This window comes from Lissotriton helveticus, chromosome 2_1 (assembly GCF_964261635.1).
Source record: "Lissotriton helveticus chromosome 2_1, aLisHel1.1, whole genome shotgun sequence".
In the NCBI taxonomy this organism is placed as follows: domain Eukaryota; kingdom Metazoa; phylum Chordata; class Amphibia; order Caudata; family Salamandridae; genus Lissotriton; species Lissotriton helveticus.
The window spans coordinates 1,936,693,818-1,936,713,249 of record NC_136059.1 but is presented as its reverse complement, the minus strand read 5'-3'; the positions used below and the strand labels follow the sequence as shown (position 1 = coordinate 1,936,713,249).

At 46.5% G+C, this 19,432-nt stretch overlaps 1 protein-coding gene across 1 annotated transcript in view; it reads left to right on the top strand.

Annotated features, from left to right (window-relative positions):
- IL15 (interleukin 15) overlaps nucleotides 1-19,432 on the top strand; it is a 474,997-nt gene that overhangs the window by 92,745 nt on the left and 362,820 nt on the right. The window lies entirely within an intron of this gene.

Here is a 19,432-nt window from a genome sequence, read left to right as displayed (position 1 = left end):
TACAAATAAGTCTTTTATTCTTTACCCGGGCCGCAGCCACCAGAAAGCTGGCTACGCTGAAAATAACATGCACACTACTCAGCATTTGCAGATGTAAAAGCGGGGGCCTGACTTGTACAAATCCAGCTTCTCGTAATATGGGGTTTAAGAATTCTTTGCGCGCCTCTGAGGAATGCTCGCAGAACATTACAAGATGAAGTGTGTCTTGTGTAGAGAACCTATCACAGGAGCATGGTACGGCATCTTCCGGTTTCCCCCAATTGGGAAATATACCCAAAGTAAGATGAAATAAATTGAACCGAAATCTAACCAACAAAAAGTGGTGGAACGGCTTAGTAACAATCTTTAGATACGGTTCAATAAATGGGGAAGTTAGTAAACCATAATTGCTTCTCACACTTGGTTTTCTTAGCTCCTGCTCCTCCCTTTCCGCCTCCAACAAGTTCCGATAGTTATATTTAATCCAGCCTAAATACTCTTTCTTTATGCCCTCCGGGGATGTATATATTTCCTGTTGTCCCAGTCTGGCGCACGCCGCTCTAACGGAGGAGTGTGGCTCACTGATTGGAGGAGTGTGGCTCACTGATTAGAGCGGCAGACCCTGATGCAGAGGTCTGGCCCGGAACCAGGGTTCAATTCCTGACGCGGCAGGGTCCTGAGCCCAAAATGTCCACGGACTCGATAATTCTCGCCTCGGTGCCTATTCTAATCATGGGGTCCCACGCTGTAACTCTGGGCAATAGTTGCTTAATCTCCACTACGGCGGCCCACCCGCTGCGGGATGCCTGGCTTTCACCATGGGGATACCCAGTAGGGGTTATCTCACAGGGAAAAGCCAGGACGGGTTCCCAAGGCAAGCGCCTTGATGCCTTCGGGTGATACGTGCGCTATATAAGTCGCAATACATTACATTACATTACGTCAGCCATCGGATTCTATCTGCCTTCTCGAGGGCTACACAATCTTTTAGGATCAGGCGATTAAGGGTAATCTCCGCATTTAGCCACGTTTTCGCCCAGGAAATCAGTGGGGCCATGTTTAGGTTGTCTGAGATATATCCCAAGCCTAGTTCAGTATGTAGGGAAAATGTCTGGGTCGACTGGGGTACTGACAAGAGAGTTCTAAGAAACCTATTTTCTACCACTTGTATTTTACTCAGAGGTGCGTAACTCCATATGGCTGCCCCATAAGAGGCAATAGCTAAACACTTGGATTTGTATATCTTGAGCATAGCCTCCACGGGCCTTGCTCCCAACCTCTTAGAGAAGCTTAAAAGGGCTGTTGTAGATCTTGCAACAACAATGCTCTTCAGCTTCTGCTGGGGTCCCAGTTGCCCTTCTCATCAAAGAGGACTCCCAAGTAGGTGAAGACCTGAACCCTCGTTAATTCCGCACCCATGCAAGTAAAGGTTTTAACCTTGCTATTCTTCCTTCGGGCCCCGGCCACCATTACATGTGATTTTTTAATATTGACTTTTAGGTCAAGGGTCTCCATGAAGCTGCCGAAGTGGTCCAACAGCCTCTGTAGGCCCAGTCCTGTGCGAGCAAGTAATACAGCGTCATCCGCGTACAGGAGGACCGGGATCCCCGATCCCCCTATTCGCGGAGTATCTAGGGTAGCCACGCCGAGGGATTTTTCGAGGGCGTTAATATAAATCGTAAAAAGGAGAGGGGCCAGTATGCACCCTTGTCTGACCCCCCTCCTAGAGCTAAATTGACCTGTACACCGGCCATCCTGCGTAACCCTAACAGAGGCAGAGAGGTCCTGGTGAAGGTCACTAAGAAAATTAACCAGGGATGCATCTATACCTATTTCCCCTAGGATTCGCCATAATTTTGAGCGATTAACCAAATCGAACGCCGATGATAAGTCCATGAACCCCAAGTATAAATGACCTTCCTTTGCAATTGTATATTTGCTTATAAGGAGGTGCAAATTTAAACATTGGTCCATGGTGCTCCTGTGTTCTCTAAAACCATACTGGAGGTTAGAGAGCACCCCCCTGCCCGACAGCCAATATCCCAGTTTCTGTAGGATGACTCTGCCCAAGATTTTTAAAGCAGAGTCTAACAGGGAGATTGGCCTATAGCAGGCAGGGTCCCCTCTATTCCCCTTTTTAAAAATAGGGACTATGACCGAGGTGGCCCATGAAGGTGGGAAACCTGCTAAGGAAGAGGCATTAAACACATTGGTCAGGATCTTTGCCCAGAAATTTGGATACAGAATATATAGGTCAGCAGGTTCCCCATCGGAGCCTGGAGCCTTATGTTTGGACGTGTCTCTAATAGCCCTTTCTACCTTGGCTAACTCGAATTTGACAGGATGAGTAAACCGAGCAGTAGCAGTGCTAACTGTCGGTGACTCCCTTTGCTCCTTATCATACATGTTCTTAAAATGTTGGAGCCAGCTGTCATCCGGAATTACACAATCCGTATCTAAGTTCTCCTTTTCCGAGAAGAACGGCTGGTTTATGGTAGACCAGAACTTCCTACTGTCCCTAGCACATCAATGGATTGAAGATTGTCCCACGCCTCCTCTTTAATTTTGCGTTTGCGCATGCTGATGGCAAATTTATACTCCTTACGGAGGGAAGCGACTAAGTCTCTATCCCTCTGCCTTTCTCGCCCGAAGTCTAGGTCGAGGTCCCGGTCCCGGTCGAGGTCGGCTTCGAAGTCGACTTCGGGACATGCTTCCAGATCATCTAAGAAAAAGCATAAGAGGAGGAAGCATAGTTCAAGGCACCATTCCGGTAAGAAGTCGGATTCGAAAACGAAGTCGTCTTCCAGAAGGCATCGTAAGAACATGGTATCTCCCTCTCCAGTTCAGAATCCTGTAGGTGAGGCCTCGCCTTTGGAGTCACGGGAGCATTCACCGACTCCGGTGTCGAATCCGTCTCCGGATCCGTCTCAGTCTTCGGGACATGAGGAAGAAGAAGAAGTTCCTGTTGCTCAGGGTTCGACGACTCCGGTTTACCAACCCTAGGAACAAGAGGAGTCGATTCCGGTGCAGCCTCCTCAGGAGCAGCTGGTGGGTTTGTAACCTCCTTTTCCGGGTCCAGGACAGGACCCTTCGCATTTATGGTGTTTATGCGAGAGCCTTGTACCCCTCTGGAGGCCCGGCTGGTCCCATGGGTCCGTTGGCATACAATTTGGGAGTTCCCCAAGCCTATGCTCCGGCACCATTCTTGCCGTTTATGCCAGCTCCGGCTCCACCTTGGCATCTCTCGGGGCTGCCGAAGTCATAGACGCCGTTTACGGCTTCACCGGCTCCGGAACAACCTCGAGATCCAACTCGAAGTGCGACGCCGGCTCCAGCTCCATGTTCGACGCCGGCTCCAGCTCCATGTTCGACGCCGGCTCCAGCTCCACGTTCGACGCAGGCTCCAGCTCCACGTTCGACGCCGGCTCCAGCTCCACGTTCGACGCCGGCTCCAGCTCCACGTTCGACGCCGGCTCCAGCTCCACGTTCGACGCCGGCTCCAGCTCCACATTCGACGCCGGCTCCAGCTCCGCATTCGACGCCGGCTCCAGCTCCTTCGGAGTCGATACCGGATCCGATGACGTCGATTCGAATAGAGTGGTCGAGGCATAAAGCGCAGCTTCTCTTGGAGGAGAAGAGTTATGGTGAAGCTGAAATTGAAGAAGGTGAGCTTCAAGATCAGGAGGATTATTTTGACGATCTACGAGATGCAAGTGGTCTAGAACTGTCTCCTGATTGGGAGTTGGCCACGGTGTCTGATGCTCCTTCTAAAGATGTGCCTCCCTACCATGTGGTAATTAAAAAGGCTGCAGATCTGTTGAATTTGACTTTGCCATCTATTGAGTATAAGTCGAACATTCTGACTGAAGTCCTCCATTCACCTTCATCTGTGGTTGAGCCTATACTTCCTTTTACTGAGGCTCTAACGGATCCCATCTTTGGAGGTATGGAATAGACCACTTACGGCTCCTGCAGTTTCTAAGGCCGTTGCAAGGCGTTATAGATTGGCTCCTGGCGACCCTGAATTTTTGTCTACTCATCCCTCACCAGAGAGTTTGGTTCTACAAGCTGCCTGCTCTAAAAGATCTGCAGGTGCTTTTCCCCAGGTACCTGGTGATAAGGATTCCAAAAAGCAGGACCAAAATGCAAAAAAAGTGTTTTCGACAGGCAGTATGGCCCGAACATCTACAAATGCCACTTGTTTGCTGGGTCGATATATCCATGCTTTGATGGATACTGTTAAACAGCTGTCTCCTAAACTTCCTAAGGAGGACAGAAAGAATTTTGATGAAGTGGTTTCTGACACGCAGGCTGCTGCTCGACAGGTCATACAGAGTGGTATGGACACAGCGGATTCGGTGGCTAGAGTCATGGGGTCTTCGATTGCCACCAGAAGAGCTGCCTGGCTGACGACTTCCGAGTTCTCTGCGGATGTTCAGGCTGCTTAATGGATTTTCCCTTTGATGGCTTAGGCCTTTTCGGTAAAAAAGCTGATGCTGCATTGGAGAGGTTTAAGGACAGCAGGGCTACAGCCAGATCTTTAGGTTTGCAAACTAGAGGATCTGTGGGCAAAAGATATAGGGGCTTTGGAAGATCTTCTTTTCGTCCCTACAAGCAATCACAGCAGCAACAACAAAATCCGTTGTATAAATCTTACAGGGGAAAACAAAGAGGTCGTCCTCGAGGACGTCCGGTCTCCTCCTCCTCTTCCTCTTCCTCTACCCACCCACCTCCTACTACAGCAAAGCAGCCCTAGATCCGCCATTCCGGATCATGCGGGTCCTGTAGGGGGTCGGCTTACCTATTTTCTACAGGATTGGGAATCGGTCACGTCGGACCTTTGGGTTCTCAATCTCGTGGAGAATGGGTATGTACTTCCCTTTCGGGAATTACCTCCGAATTACCCTCCTTGCCAAGGTTTTTGGTCGGAGGACCACCTGCTACTTCTGCAGGAGGAAGTCCTGGCATTGTTGAGAAAGGGTACGATAGAGGTGGTTCTGGAGCAAGAAAGAGGTCAGGGATGCTAATCCCGGTATTTCCTGATCCCCAAGAAGGATGGCAGACTTCATCCAATCCTGGATCTCAGGATCTTGAACCTTTACCTGAAGCAGGAGAAGTTCAAGATGCTCACCCTTGCGCAGGTTCTTCAAGCGCTGCTGGAAGAAGACTGGATGGTGTCGATCGACTTGCAGGATGCATATTTTCACATCCCAATCCTGAAGTCGCACAGGAAGTATCTCCGTTTTACGGTGGGATCGCAGAATTACCAGTTTGTGATCCTTTCGTTTGGTCTTACTACTGCGCATCGAGTCTTTACCAAGGTGATGGCTGTGGTGGCGGCACATCTCAGAATATCAGGGATTCCGGTATTCCCTTATCTGGACGATTGGCTAATCAAGGCGGAATCTCCAGAGAAAGTGCTCCATCATCTACAAGTCACAACTCAGTTGTTGTACAGGTTGGGTTTTTCGATAAATGTACTCAAATCTCACCTGGTGCCCTCCCAGCGCAACCTGTTCATTGGTGCGGTACTAGATACAACTGTATATCGGGCATTCCCTCCTCCACAATGGATTCGCGACATACAGGAAATGATTCCTTTATTTCACAATGGAGCGTTCGTTCCAGTCTTAAAGGTCCTTCGTCTGCTCGGTCTGATGGCTTCCTGCATTCTGCTGGTCAACCATGCAAGCTAGCATATGAGGGCACTCCAGTGGTGCCTCCGCACACAGTGGTATCAACACAACGGAGATCTCAAGGGTTCGATCAGGGTCTCCAGAGAAACTGCAGCAGATCTGTCTTGGTGGAGCGTGGTGTTAGGTTCCCGCTCAGCCCACACACTGCAGGAACGATGCATGTACCAACCACTTCCCCGATCACCAGCCACTCACAAGATGTAATTAATGAGTATACTGATGACCCAGAAAAGGGGGTGGATTCTGGGGAGACACCAAGTCTACCACCCCTATAGAGCAAAGAACGAACTGCTCCTTCCTCCACGCTTCTGCACCTATGTAAACACAAAAAATATATACCTCACAATACATACCCTACCTGAAAACCCAACATCAGTGACCATATCCTGTTTTCACAATCCTAATTGCTTACCAGTCAGAAGCACAGGTTTTGTATCGTGGAGACAGCAAACGACCTATTCACCTCCAAGATTTCTTCTTTTGGATCACAAATGATTGGGTAAAAAAAAAATAACACAAGGTGTCTCCCTGCACGTTCTGGTTATCGGGGAAAAACACTCCACAGAGACTGAAAAAACCCCCTTCACGCTTCGGTCTATGCGTGAATACCGGAACGGGATTCCTATACTGGGAAGGAAAGTGAATGCAACCGGGATTGTTTAGCCCTCGCGGAATGACCTAAAACGTCATTTCCGCATCAAAATAACATGGAGCGGTGCTTCAAAGGGCCGCGCACAAGTGAAGGAAAGCGCTGACAATCACCGCGTACTCCTCCAAAAATGAAAGGAATCAAGTGCCGATCAGGGAGGAGAACATAAAACCCCAAAAAAGCCCCCAGGATACCTATGTACGTAAAAAGAACCACGCACCAAGAAAGAACAGGACCAAAAAACGGGAAAAAGAAATCTAACTTGCTAAACTCACTACCCAGGGAAACAAAAATAAATGAGGGGGATTAACAAGGACAGGCTAAGGGACAGGCTAAAAAGGCTCAAAAAGGAAGGGGAAAAAAAGGGAGGGATAAGAATTCTCACGAGCCCGTGAGAATCAGCAATGCAAGTCCAGGACCACAGAAGCCAGCAAACAGGAACCCACAGGTGAGCAATAAGAAGCCCCGACAGCAAGGTAGGACTGACCTATATCCTACACTGGTAGATCATGTGACAACAGGTCATGGTCACTGAAAGAGGACTGCGCCCGATTCCTAACACGTGGAGGGCAATCTGTCTCAAGGAAAGCCCTTCCAACTACCTCCATCGGTGGCCACGTTGATAACGGATGCATCCACTCTAGGGTGGGATGCTCATCTGGGGGATGTGGAGATCAAGGGTCTTTGGTCTCCAGAGGAAAGGTTGCTTCACATCAACCTTGTAGAGTTGCGGGCGATACGTCTAGTGCTCAAGGCCTTCCTCCCTTCCCTTCGCGGTCGGTCGGTTCAGGTCCGACGAACATTTTGCCTATTAGCGCGACAGGCTTCAAACAAGATGCAACCTCACAGCCTACCCCCCACTACCTACTAAAGGATTCAAAAAAAGGATCGAATACAGAACACTGAGACATGCCACCTACTCAAGGATATTAAAGCGCTCACCTACAGGACTTCAATAACTAGCATTCCTGGGGACTTGACTTTGTTAACCACACCCACTAAGGGTGCACACGATTCAAATAAATTGCATTTGTTTCACGTAGGTGAGCTTAGGTGTGCCTCTGTGTTGTCCATGAGGAAGGGGCGTTCCTAGCCCCGAAACGCGTCGGACTCTGTTTAAATGCTGGAGAGAGGTGATGAAGCTGCTCGGGTGCTAATGAAAAGCCGGATGGCAGTCTGTCGCGGTGTGCCCTCCTAAAAGCGCTGGAGCGCATTGCTTAAACATATATATTTATATATATATATATATATCCACTCGATCCTCTCGCTCGACGAAGGGACGACAAGCCACACCACCCAGGTACATCTTCTTTATTGGGCACAAAAACAGACGCGTTTCGAGCTCACATATATATGTTTGCTCCAAGATCGCACCGAGTCCTTGCACTCACGGGCGGGTGCTTTCCAGCGGATGGTGCCCTCCGCAAATATACTCGCTCCAAATTTCCACGGTGTGCCACCGCAAAAAAAAAAGCGAAGTGGCTGAATCTCCCAGAGACGAACTTTGGAGATAACCGGTGAAGGGGATACACGGAAAGATGTACTGTGACGTGGATCGTGACGATACGGCCTTGGAAGTTTTCAAGAAAAAGATACCATCAACCGAGGGAGGTTTACCCCGAGAAGGCAAGGAGAAACCTACTACCCTGACAAGTCAGTTTGTGGCTCTGGAGCGACTCTATGAGCGCGAAATTTGTAAGTGGTGGGAAGGGACATCGCTGCAAAATTATGTGGAGGTGGAGAGGGTCCCATGGGGCCTTAGAATATACACAGTTCCCGCTTACGAGAACCCTGACCCGCTGCTCCTTGAGAAATGGTCGGAACACACTGCGCATTCATGCAAAGGGATGCTGCTAATACTTATAGAGTTTGCCTGGAGCGATCATAAAAAAGTACGCGAAATGATAGAGAAATTGGAGACCGAAATAAGCCTGGACACTGATGCAGTAAGACAAGATACTTTAAGAGAAGGGATGAGGAAACGTTTGAAAATCTATGAAGGAAAAATCCGCACTCGCAAACAAGAGATGTTTGAGCGGGATGAACGCGATTATGCATCGGGGGGGTACTGACAGTCGCAAAAAAGTATGACACACCAAGAAGAGCATTGCACAATAGAGAAACACCACAAGCAGCTGAAGAACTGGCAACAAGCGAGTGGGATGCAAATATATCCGAGCAATCAGATGAGGAGACCCGACCAGGGAGCAGTGGAGGGAAGAAAGGAGGGGTTTTTCAGGACGAGTTTCAAATAATCCGACAATCATGGCAACACAATGCAAGGGGGAAACCCCCGGAGCAAAGAAACACAGGAAAATCAGGAGAGGGGGGTATGGGAACAGAAGGAGCAAGTTCCCCTATGTTAACCAGAAGCAAGAAGAAGTTCAACAGGCGACGGTGAGCGGAGATGCCTCCGATAACCTGACAATCATCAATTTGACCCCACGTGTGCTTACTAAAACTGAGGAGGATGTGCTACAGTTGGGATTGACCTTTTGCCCCAAGAAAAAACTAGAGTATACGCAAACACGTATCGATCTTTTTAAATTTGCCTGGAAATTAAAGTTGCATAAATTCTTCAAGTTACGCCATAAGAAAACGGATGGGCGGAATAGGAGAAAGATTCCTCATGACACAGAAATTTTAACAGAACGGGACATCTCAGCGATACAGGTACTTGAGGAATTGCAAGGGGAATCAACGATAGAGGTGATTCCGGCCGAATATGCAGGTGTAGAACAAAGGAGTGCTCCCACGAACTTCAGGCCAGTATCCACTTTTGTTGCTCAAATGCCAAATGACATTGTTGATACTTTTGTGGAAAGGGTCACCAAGGATCTGATGCAAATGCGTGACTGTGATGTTAGAGAAAAGAGTGATTGCAACTTTACAAGTGAACAGTATAAGGCAATTGAAGATCTGATGAACGATCCTCTATTAATTTTGAAACCCTCGGATAAAGGGGGAAACAATGTATTGCAGACGGTGGAGGCATACAATAAAGAAGCATTTAGACAATTGAATAACAGCAAGTCCTATGCTAAAGTGAAGAGAGACGTGTATGTTAAGAGTATTGGGGATTGTCACGACATGCTAAAGAAATGGAATGGAAAAGGAATGTTCGAGACGGAAGAATATTTATTCTTGAGGAAGTTGAATCCGATCACCCCTTGTTTTTACCATCTACCCAAGGTACACAAAAATGCCCTCAACCCGTCAGGCAGACCACTAGTTTCATCTATAGGGAGCTTGGTAGAGCACATTTCGATTTACATTGACCACTTTCTATCTGAATTTGTGGTCAAATTAAGATCATATACTAAAGACACAAAGGACTTCTTGGGGAAACTCGAGAAGGTAACAGGGAGCGAAGGGCACTTGATGATAGCCATGGATATCACAAGCCTGTATACTAGTATAGCACATTCTCAAGGTCTGGAGGCGACACAATACTATTTGAGTAACAGAGAGGCTAAGTACATAGAACATAACAACATGCTGTTGGAATTTTTAAGATTTTGTTTACACAACAACATCTTTATTTTTGAGGATCAGCACTTTCAGCAAATGTCAGGGACTGCGATGGGAACCTGCTTCTCCCCCAGCTACGCAAATTTATTCGTGGGCTGGTGGGAGGAGCAGGTGGCCTGGGCAGCAGACAAGGGGCATTGGACCGAGAAGATAGTCACCTGGCATAGATATATTGATGACCTCTTCATTATTTGGAGAGGTCCGAGGGCTAGTGCTGAGGAGTATGTAAAAGAACTCAATAATAACACATATAATCTGGAATTCACGGTTGAGATAAGTGCTAGGTCGGTGAATTTCTTAGATTTGGAGGTGATAGTTGTTGAAAACAAAATATGTCCTAAATTGTACCGCAAACCCACTGCGGGTAATTCAATCTTACATGCCCGCAGTGGGCATCCTCCTAGTCTGATAAATCGCATCCCGTACAGAGAATTACTCCGTATAAAGAGAAACAACACACGGGATGCAGACTTTGAGAAGTATGCGGGAGAATGTGTGAGCAAATTCCATAAACGGGGGTACAGTATACAGACTTTGGAGGGGGCTAAGACTAGAGTGGATCATCTCAAAAGGGAGAAACTACTTGAAATCCGCACTGGGGAGAGTGGAAAGAAAGATGAGAAGGCAGGTTTTCGGATGATTACCACCTTCTTGAAAGATGCCACGAGATTCGGACAGATATTTAGGAAGCATTGGGGCCTGCTACAGATGGACCCTGTCATTGGAATGGATATTCCAAGAAGATCCCTATTAACGTTCCGTAAAGCCAGGTCACTTAGAGATAGCCTCACGTGCAGTTTCAAGAGAAAGGAGACGAAAGCATTGGCCAAATATGTTATGGGTTTTCATCCCTGCAAAAAGTGTAAAGCCTGTATGGAAAGTAAGAAAGTGGTAACATATAAGTACCAGGAATAGAGAAACCCAAGATGATAAAGAAATTCCTAACTTGCACCACTCCCTATACGGTGTACTGTTTACAGTGCCCGTGTGGGTTGAATTATGTCGGGAGCACCATACACCAGGCCAAGATTAGAGTATTAGAACATGCCAGGGCCATAACTAATGGCGATGTAACATACCCAGTGGCGCGGCATTTTAAGGCTTTGCATAATGGAAACAGGGACCTGTTAACATATTTTTGTTTGGATCATGTACCACTGAACCCTAGGGGGGGGGACAGATTGATGACCCTTAGAAGGTTAGAATCAAGGTACATAATTGACCTCCAGACGAAGACACCAGGGGGTCTGAACGCACATGAGGAATTGGCCGTACACTTGGGTGACTAGATAGCTGAGAGGAAGAATTTTGAAACTGTAAGGAAACTTGACTGATTTGAATGGAGAAATAGTAGTTGATTGATATGTAGGACACTGAATATATGGACATTATTTGCTCATTCAGGAGCAGAAGTACATGGCGGGAATGTTTTCGACATGGTGTAGGCCCCTCTAGGGGCTAGATGATGTTGTATACTTTTGAGCTCATCTGCGGGCAATATTTGCGGGCAATATAGTTGCGCGAGTTTGGCAAAATGTGCACAATATAACAAAATGTGTCCTGAACGTAAATAATGAATTCACGAATAATCAGCATGTCATAATGGTTATGTATGTCGATCTGCAATGCCGCCATGCATTATGTAAATGATTGATTGACTGTTTAAAGATGGCGACCATAAATTTGGTTTAAAAAAACGGCAGTTTCGGCACCGCCATGTTACCAACGACGAAGGCGAATGCCGAAACGCGTCTGGACACCGTGAGCTCACAAATAAAACTCTAGAGCTCGCCACCCTGAGTGCTTGTCTTTTTTGCGGTGGCACACCGTGGAAATTTGGAGCGTGTGTGTGTGTGTGTGTATATATATATATATATATATATATATATATATTCACTGAAAAAACCATAGGTTATAGACCATATATAGTTAGGAATTAGCATTTACAAAACCTTGAAAATTCACAGAAAAAACCATAGGTTATAGACCATATATAGTTAGGAATTCGCATTTAAAAAACCTTATTTTACTCACACAAAACCATTGAAATTCCATATATAGTTAGTTGCACTAACTATATATCGCGCACCCGCAATCCACTGCTGATCATGTCACATATTACATCATTCATGACATGGTCAGTGACATCACTGATGACATCACTGATGACATCTCAAATGACATCACTGATAACATCATCTAGTGTCTGTGTGTTTTTGTAAAGTTTAAATATGTTTTACATATTGAAGAATGAGTGGATGTATAAGTGTCTGGATGAAGGATTTAGTAGGTGCGTGACTGACTGTATGAGTGAGTGATTAAATGTGTCTCACTGAATGCATGGGTTAGTGACTAAACTGTCTTAATTTGTGCATCATTATGTCTGTTGTTCTGTAAACTGCTGCATGTGTTGATCATTAGCTATACGAGAGGCTATATGTGTTATTTTATTGGTTGCCCAAGTATTTCTATGGGAGATTGAGTTTGTGTAGGGGTGGCTGGAAGGTGTGTGACTCTATGCATAGATGTGTGAGCAGTTTATTCACTAGGTGTATGAGTTCAAGAGTGCATGTGGAAACAGCTACATGGGCAGTTGACTGTGTGCATGAGTGTATTGATGAGTGAATGGATATCTCAATGCTACATGTCATAGTAAGTACATATGTAAAACACAGTACATGTGAGAGTTGGCATATATAAATAACTGTGCATGAGAGCCACTGAATGAGTGAGTAGTTGTATCGATCATTGTGAACTTGTATCAGGGATTGTATAAGAGAGTAAATATGTGTTAGTATATGTTTCAATAAGTAAGGTGTGTTTAACTGTATAGTTGAAGAAATGGAGGTGAGATTGTTTCTTTGCATGACTGACTGGGTGTGTGAGTAACTCCATGGATGAGTGGCAGTGTGTGAGTGTCTGTATACACTGAGTGTATCTAAGGTTATATTAGAGTCTGAAGAGGTTTATCGTATTAGCACAAGAATGATGTCAAATGAGATGTCATCAGTGATGTCATCAGTGATGTCATTTGAGATGTCATCAGTGATGTCATCAGTGATGTCACTGACCATGTCATGAATGATGTAATATGTGACATGATCAGCAGTGGATTGCGGGTGCGCGATATATAGTTAGTGCAACTAACTATATATGGAATTTCAATGGTTTTGTGTGAGTAAAATAAGGTTTTTTAAATGCTAATTCCTAACTATATATGGTCTATAACCTATGGTTTTTTCAGTGAATTTTCAAGGTTTTGTAAATGCTAATTCCTAACTATATATGGTCTATAACCTATGGTTTTTTCAGTGAATTTCAATGGTTTTTTAATAGCAAATATCATAAGCTGTCGAATGTCAAGTACGTGGTAAGTGAAAACATTTTCGTGTTTATGCACACTGATCTGCTTTGAATGGTGCCCCCCCCCTCATTTCTATTAGGAGTACTCTCTCTTTGCAGATAGTGAAAGGTAGTTAACGCAGGCCTTTGCCCCCATTGTAATCCGTCGTGCCTGCTTCTCTCTCCATTTGATTGATTGTTATCCAAGTATTTACTGTTTTAGAATTAGTTCTCTTTGGTTCATTCTCTATTTACAAACAAACACAGAGTCGCAATACTCTGTTTAGTCTTTGCAGATAACGAAAAATCGTGTAAAAAAAAAGAAAAGGAATCGAGCAAAATCAGTAGGCCACTAATGGGATCTCTTTTTGACCTCGCTAAAATAGAAACATTAGGAACAACCCCTCATGACAAATACAAAACTAGTGAGATGAACTGAACTCCACACAATGATGGCTGCAAAACAGCTCGGCTCCGCCACCCACCCCGCCCAAAATAACGATAAAGAACGGCTGCCATGATTGGTTGCGGAATGACCACGACGGAGCTACGAAATGGTGCTGCTCTCATGCTAACCCCAGCTTCAGTCTGAAACATCCAGAAACACTGTAGACTACCAATTCGATCAGTTCCGGTAGCGCCCCAATGTAACCCGGTAGAGAAGAACTAGCCCTCCCCTCTTTGACTGATGGTTCTTGTTGCCTGTCCCTTCTGTTGTCATTTAACAGAACTATTTAGCCTGCTGAAAGGGGTTGTGTTCCGACCGCTGGTTGGTGGAGACATTTTGACTATATTCTGTACCTGCGTTGTCGCGTAATGCGTCATATGACGCGCCGCGTTAGCGCATCCGGAAGTCATCCGGGGCGCGCAGCGCGTAGCGTAAGCATAACAAGTCATGTGACTTGTTAATAAAACTTTTCATTGGTTCATTTTACTTTTCTTATTGTAATGATGAAAGGCTTGGTCATATGACCTAAAAATTACGCTTTTCATTACTTCCGAACATTATTTTTTCTTAAATATATGTTATAATGTTCCAGGCTAATGTACTTTCCCGGAAATTTTACAACTGTCCTGCAAGTAAAATATATTCTTTTTTCGAGAAAAAGAGCGTTTCTTCGTCCCATGACGGAGCCGTTGAGCAAAAGAGGGTCGACCTGCTGTCTTAGTCGCCGATACGCCTGAATATGAGATTCTTATCGATCACTTTATGTTGCAGGAATAGAAAACACAACAGCCCTTGACCATTTATCTTTACTGCGTTCCTTCGTATTATACCTTTTACCCTTCATGTAATTGGTCTGCTTTATTTCGCTTGCCTTTTAATGATTCTAAAACAGTCACTATTATTAAAAACTTTACCAATGTATATACTACTACCATGTTTTCTTTTAAAAACCTTTATTGTGAAAATTTCATTATACAAATACGAGCCTATAACCACGTGGGCCTGCCACAGAGCAAACTGTAATCGTATATGATGAATAGACATTTACACTGTAGAGGAACGTAACGGGCGGGCCATTAGGTTGCAAGAACTAAGGTGTCTAACAGTTACGGAATCGGTGGACGTACATTTTATAATTAAAATACGACAGGGCCAGTTACAATAAAATTATCTAGATATACATTTGCGGGCAAGTACCATGGGTGACGTTAATTCGAACTTTCAACAGTACAGTAATCAATAACACATCAGAACTTAATATCAATAGGGATGTCGAAATATTCAATCAATTCTCGTCCCCGCCCGCCATGTGCTTCAAAACTGCATACGTATCTCGTGATTTCAAGGTTCTGCAACCAGTACACAACAAGGAGTTACGAGTCCCATTTATTCCGGCGCCATTTTGGGCGAGGACGGGCAGGTCCAGGATATAGTCAAAATGTCTCTACCAACCATCGACTATGATGATGTTCATATGCTGTATTTATTAGAGTAACACTCATCTGTCCACATGAAATTAATTTGCCACAATCTAAACATGTCATTTTAATCTTTCCAAAGTTCTTCTAAATATTTGGGACCGTTTCCCTTGCCTCTGAAGCTCTCAGTGCCACTTCTTTGATGAATGTACTAGCAGGTCAGGGGTTCTCCTCCAAATCTCTCTTTTATGCAGCACTATAATTAATTGGTGCCACCTCTCCATATGACGATGCATGGTATAGTTACCACAACTATATTTTTTTTCGGTTCCTCTGGAGAGTTCATCGTGGCAGATGAAGCGTGTAACGTACCGGGCATTTACCTTTTTTTGCATGTACAGGAAAGGAAAAAAAAATCGAGCGTCCGAGTTCTAAGGTGTCCCAGGGCCATTTTAGTGGACCAGGCCCAAATCCAAAGAACAGGCCGCCATTTTGAGAGTCCTCTTGCAGCCGCCTGTCGCTGTAGCATCAAGAGCAGCCGAAACTCAGCTGAATGGCAACTGAAACGGTAAAGGGGCGCCCCACTACAGCAGACGAGCCTCCACCTAGGAAGGCCCATTCACGCCGGCTCCCCCCCCCCTTCGGGCACCCCACGCCGTTATTCGGAGCAGTATTGTAGGATGGCCACACCAGTGCGGCAACTTGCTAGACATCACCTCGGTGGTAACCGAATCTCAACGCCTTGTGGTGTCTCCTATTCAGAAAACATTGTTATGCTGCCTTCGACCTATTCGCCGCAAGTGCGCACACAACTCAACTGCATAGCTTGCTAGACACCACCTCGGTGCCATCCGGATCTTGGAATGTCAGCACCTTTTGGTGTCTTCTCTTCAGAAAATATTGTTGCGCTGCCTTTGGCCCCATTCGCACATCGGTCCGCTACTGACGCCATCTCACAGGCTAATGGGGCGCCCCACGCCGAGTTTCAGCATTGTAGAATAACCACACCAGTACAGCAACTTGCTAGACATCACCTCGGTGCCATCCGGATCTCGGCGCCCCACTGCAGATGAAGTGCCTCTCAACTATGAAACCACCACGGTGACATCCGGATCTTGGCGCGTTGTGCTGCCTTCGGCCTATTCGCACATCGGTCCGCTACTGACGCCATCTCACAGGCTAATGGGGCGACCCACGCCGAGTTTCAGCATTGTAGGATGACCACACCAGTACAGCAACTTGCTAGACATCACCTCGGTGCCATCCGGATCTCGGCGCCCCACTGCAGATGAAGTGCCTCTCAACTATGAAACCACCACGGTGACATCCGGATCTTGGCGCGTTGTGCTGCCTTCGGCCTATTCGCACATCGGTCCGCTACTGACGCCATCTCACAGGCTAATGGGGCGACCCACGCCGAGTTTCAGCATTGTAGGATGACCACACCAGTACAGCAACTTGCTAGACATCACCTCAGTGCCATCCGAATCTTGGCATCTCAACGCCTAGTGGTATCTTCCATACAAAAAATATTGTTACGCTGCCTTTGGCCCCATTCGCACATCAGTCCGCAACTTAGACATCACCTCGGTGCCATCCGGATCTTGGCATCTCAGCGCCTTGTGGTGTCAGTCAGAAAATATTGTTGCGCTGCCTTTGGCCCCATTCGCACATCGGTCCGCTACTGACGCCATCTCACAGGCCAACGGGGCGCCCCACGCCGACTTTCAACATTGTAGGATGGCCACAGAAGTGCGACAACTTACTAGACACCACCTCGGTGCCATCCGGATCTTGGCGCGTTGTATTGCCTTCGGCCTATTCGCACATCGGTCCGCTACTGACGCCGCCTCACGTGCCAACGTATTTTCTCCGCATTTTATACCCTATGCCGCATAACAGGTCATGTGACTTGTTTATAAAACTTTTCATTGGTTCATTTTACTTTTGGTTTCCTAATGATGGAAGGCTTGATCATATGACCTAAAAACAACACTTTTCATTGGATGAAAACTTTTTTTTTCCCCCAAACGATGAAAGCCCCACCTTGTTTCTGGATGTTTCAGACTAAACTGGCGTCAGCATGAGAGCACCACCATCTCGTAGCTCCGTCGTGGTCATTCCGCGAGCAATCATGGCAGCCGCTCCCCACCAGAAGCCTGCAGGAGTCGGGGCCCCCAAAACTTTTGATGAATTCTCAAGGCGGAGGGGACGCTTTCGAGAATGGGGTCCAAGACCTAGCAGACAAGCGTCCGATTTCCAAGGTGTCCCAGGGCCATTTCAGTGGACCACGCCCAAAAAGGAAAGAGCCTGCCGCCATTTTGAGAGTCCTGTGGCAGCCGCCTATCGCTGCACCGCAAGAGTGGGCGCAACTCAGCTGAATGGCGGATTTTGACACAGTGGACCAAAAGCGGACGGAATGGCAACTGAAACGGTAAAGGGGCGCCCCACTAAAACAGATGAGACTCCACCTGGAGAGGCCCGTTCACGCCGCCTCCCCCGGGGCGCCCCACGCCGTTATTCGGAGCAGCATTGTAGGATACCAAAACCAGTGCGGCAACTTACTGGACATCACCTTGGTGCCATCGTTCTGCTGCCTTGGAACTATTCGCACAACAGTTTGCTACTGATGACCCACCCCCCGCGACGCCCCACGCCGTTATTTGCTGGGTGGCAACTTACTAGACATCACTTTCGTGTCATCTAGATTTCGGCGCGTTCTGCTGCCTTGGAACTATTCGCACAACAGTTTGCTACTGATGACCCACCCCCCGCGACGCCCCACGCCGGAAATCTGGACGTTGTGCTGCGTTGGGACTATTCGCACAGCCGACCGCTACTTCGTTGTTTTTCCCTAAAAATGTTTATATGTTATTACTATTTTTGTTTTCTTGTATATATTTATAAATTATTAAAGTTTTATAATCTTACTACTTTGTCGGAGTGCTATATATTTTTAATGTAAAAAACAACAAGTGATGGACTGAATGTGGATCAATGTCACACACTCCCCCAGTCAAAAGATCTGGGCCCAAATCCATCGTTTTTTTGCACTCCACACCACCCTGGGTCAGATAATGGCTTTATGCAAATCAGCTCTGACCCTGTTGCCCCATGGGAACAGTCCAGTCCGAACTACAACAGCCATATCTTTCCCAGACCGGAATCAAGCATCCGAGGACCGGACCGGTTTCGAGGTAACACCTCTCTTCAGCCCGGCTAGCTTGACTCCAAGTGGTGTGGAGTGCCTGGGACCCACGTCTGGGCATCCCCAGCGCACTTAGGGCGGCAATTGCAAAAAACAACAAGTGATGGACTGAATGTGGATCAATGTCACACACTCCCCCAGTCAAAAGATCTGGGCCCAAATCCATCGTTTTTTTGCACTCCACACCACCCTGGGTCAGATAATGGCTTTATGCAAATCAGCTCTGACCCTGTTGCCCCATGGGAACAGTCCAGTCCGAACTACAACAGCCATATCTTTCCCAGACCGGAATCAAGCATCCGAGGACCGGACCGGTTTCGAGGTAACACCTCTCTTCAGCCCGGCTAGCTTGACTCCAAGTGGTGTGGAGTGCCTGGGACCCACGTCTGGGCATCCCCAGCGCACTTAGGGCGGCAATTGCAAAAAACAACAAGTGATGGACTGAATGTGGATCAATGTCACACACTCCCCCAGTCAAAAGATGCTAAGGATCGACAGCGTGCACAGAGTGGGTCTGGTCAAGGCATCTAAAATGGCTGCCGTGCACGACAAAAGTGTGGCATTTGAAAAAAGACAAGATGGCGCACACAATGTTTTTCAACAATTCCTGATTTCCTTCGAATCGAACGTTAACAGACGTTGGGGCATATTACCAAAGTTAAGCGATATTTATCCCTAACGATGCATTGCAAAGATTTTTTTACCATCAGAAATTATCGCAGATAAACCTTGCTATTATCAAGGTTTATCGCAAATACGATAAAAAACGACCGCAATGCATTAATATCGCTGAAAACTCAGCGATATTCATGCATTACCGAGCTAATGCTCTTAGCCATGTTATCCACCTCCCATTGGATAACATGGCTAAGAACTGCTCAGGGCAGCTGTTACTTTTTGGAGATATTCGCGCTTATCTCGAATATTTCCAAAAGTTGATAATAGGAGATAGCGATGTTAGCGACTGTTTCCAGTCGCTAACATCTTGGCATGCCCACTTTGCATGTCATTAGTGATAAATATCACTCACATGCAAAGTGGGACCCAAGATGGTCGCTATCTCCTACTAGCCGTCGCTAACTGGTGTTAGCAACAGCTAGGTAATACAGATATAATTTTATCTCCGCGAAGCGGAGCGCTGTTACAGATATATATCTTGTT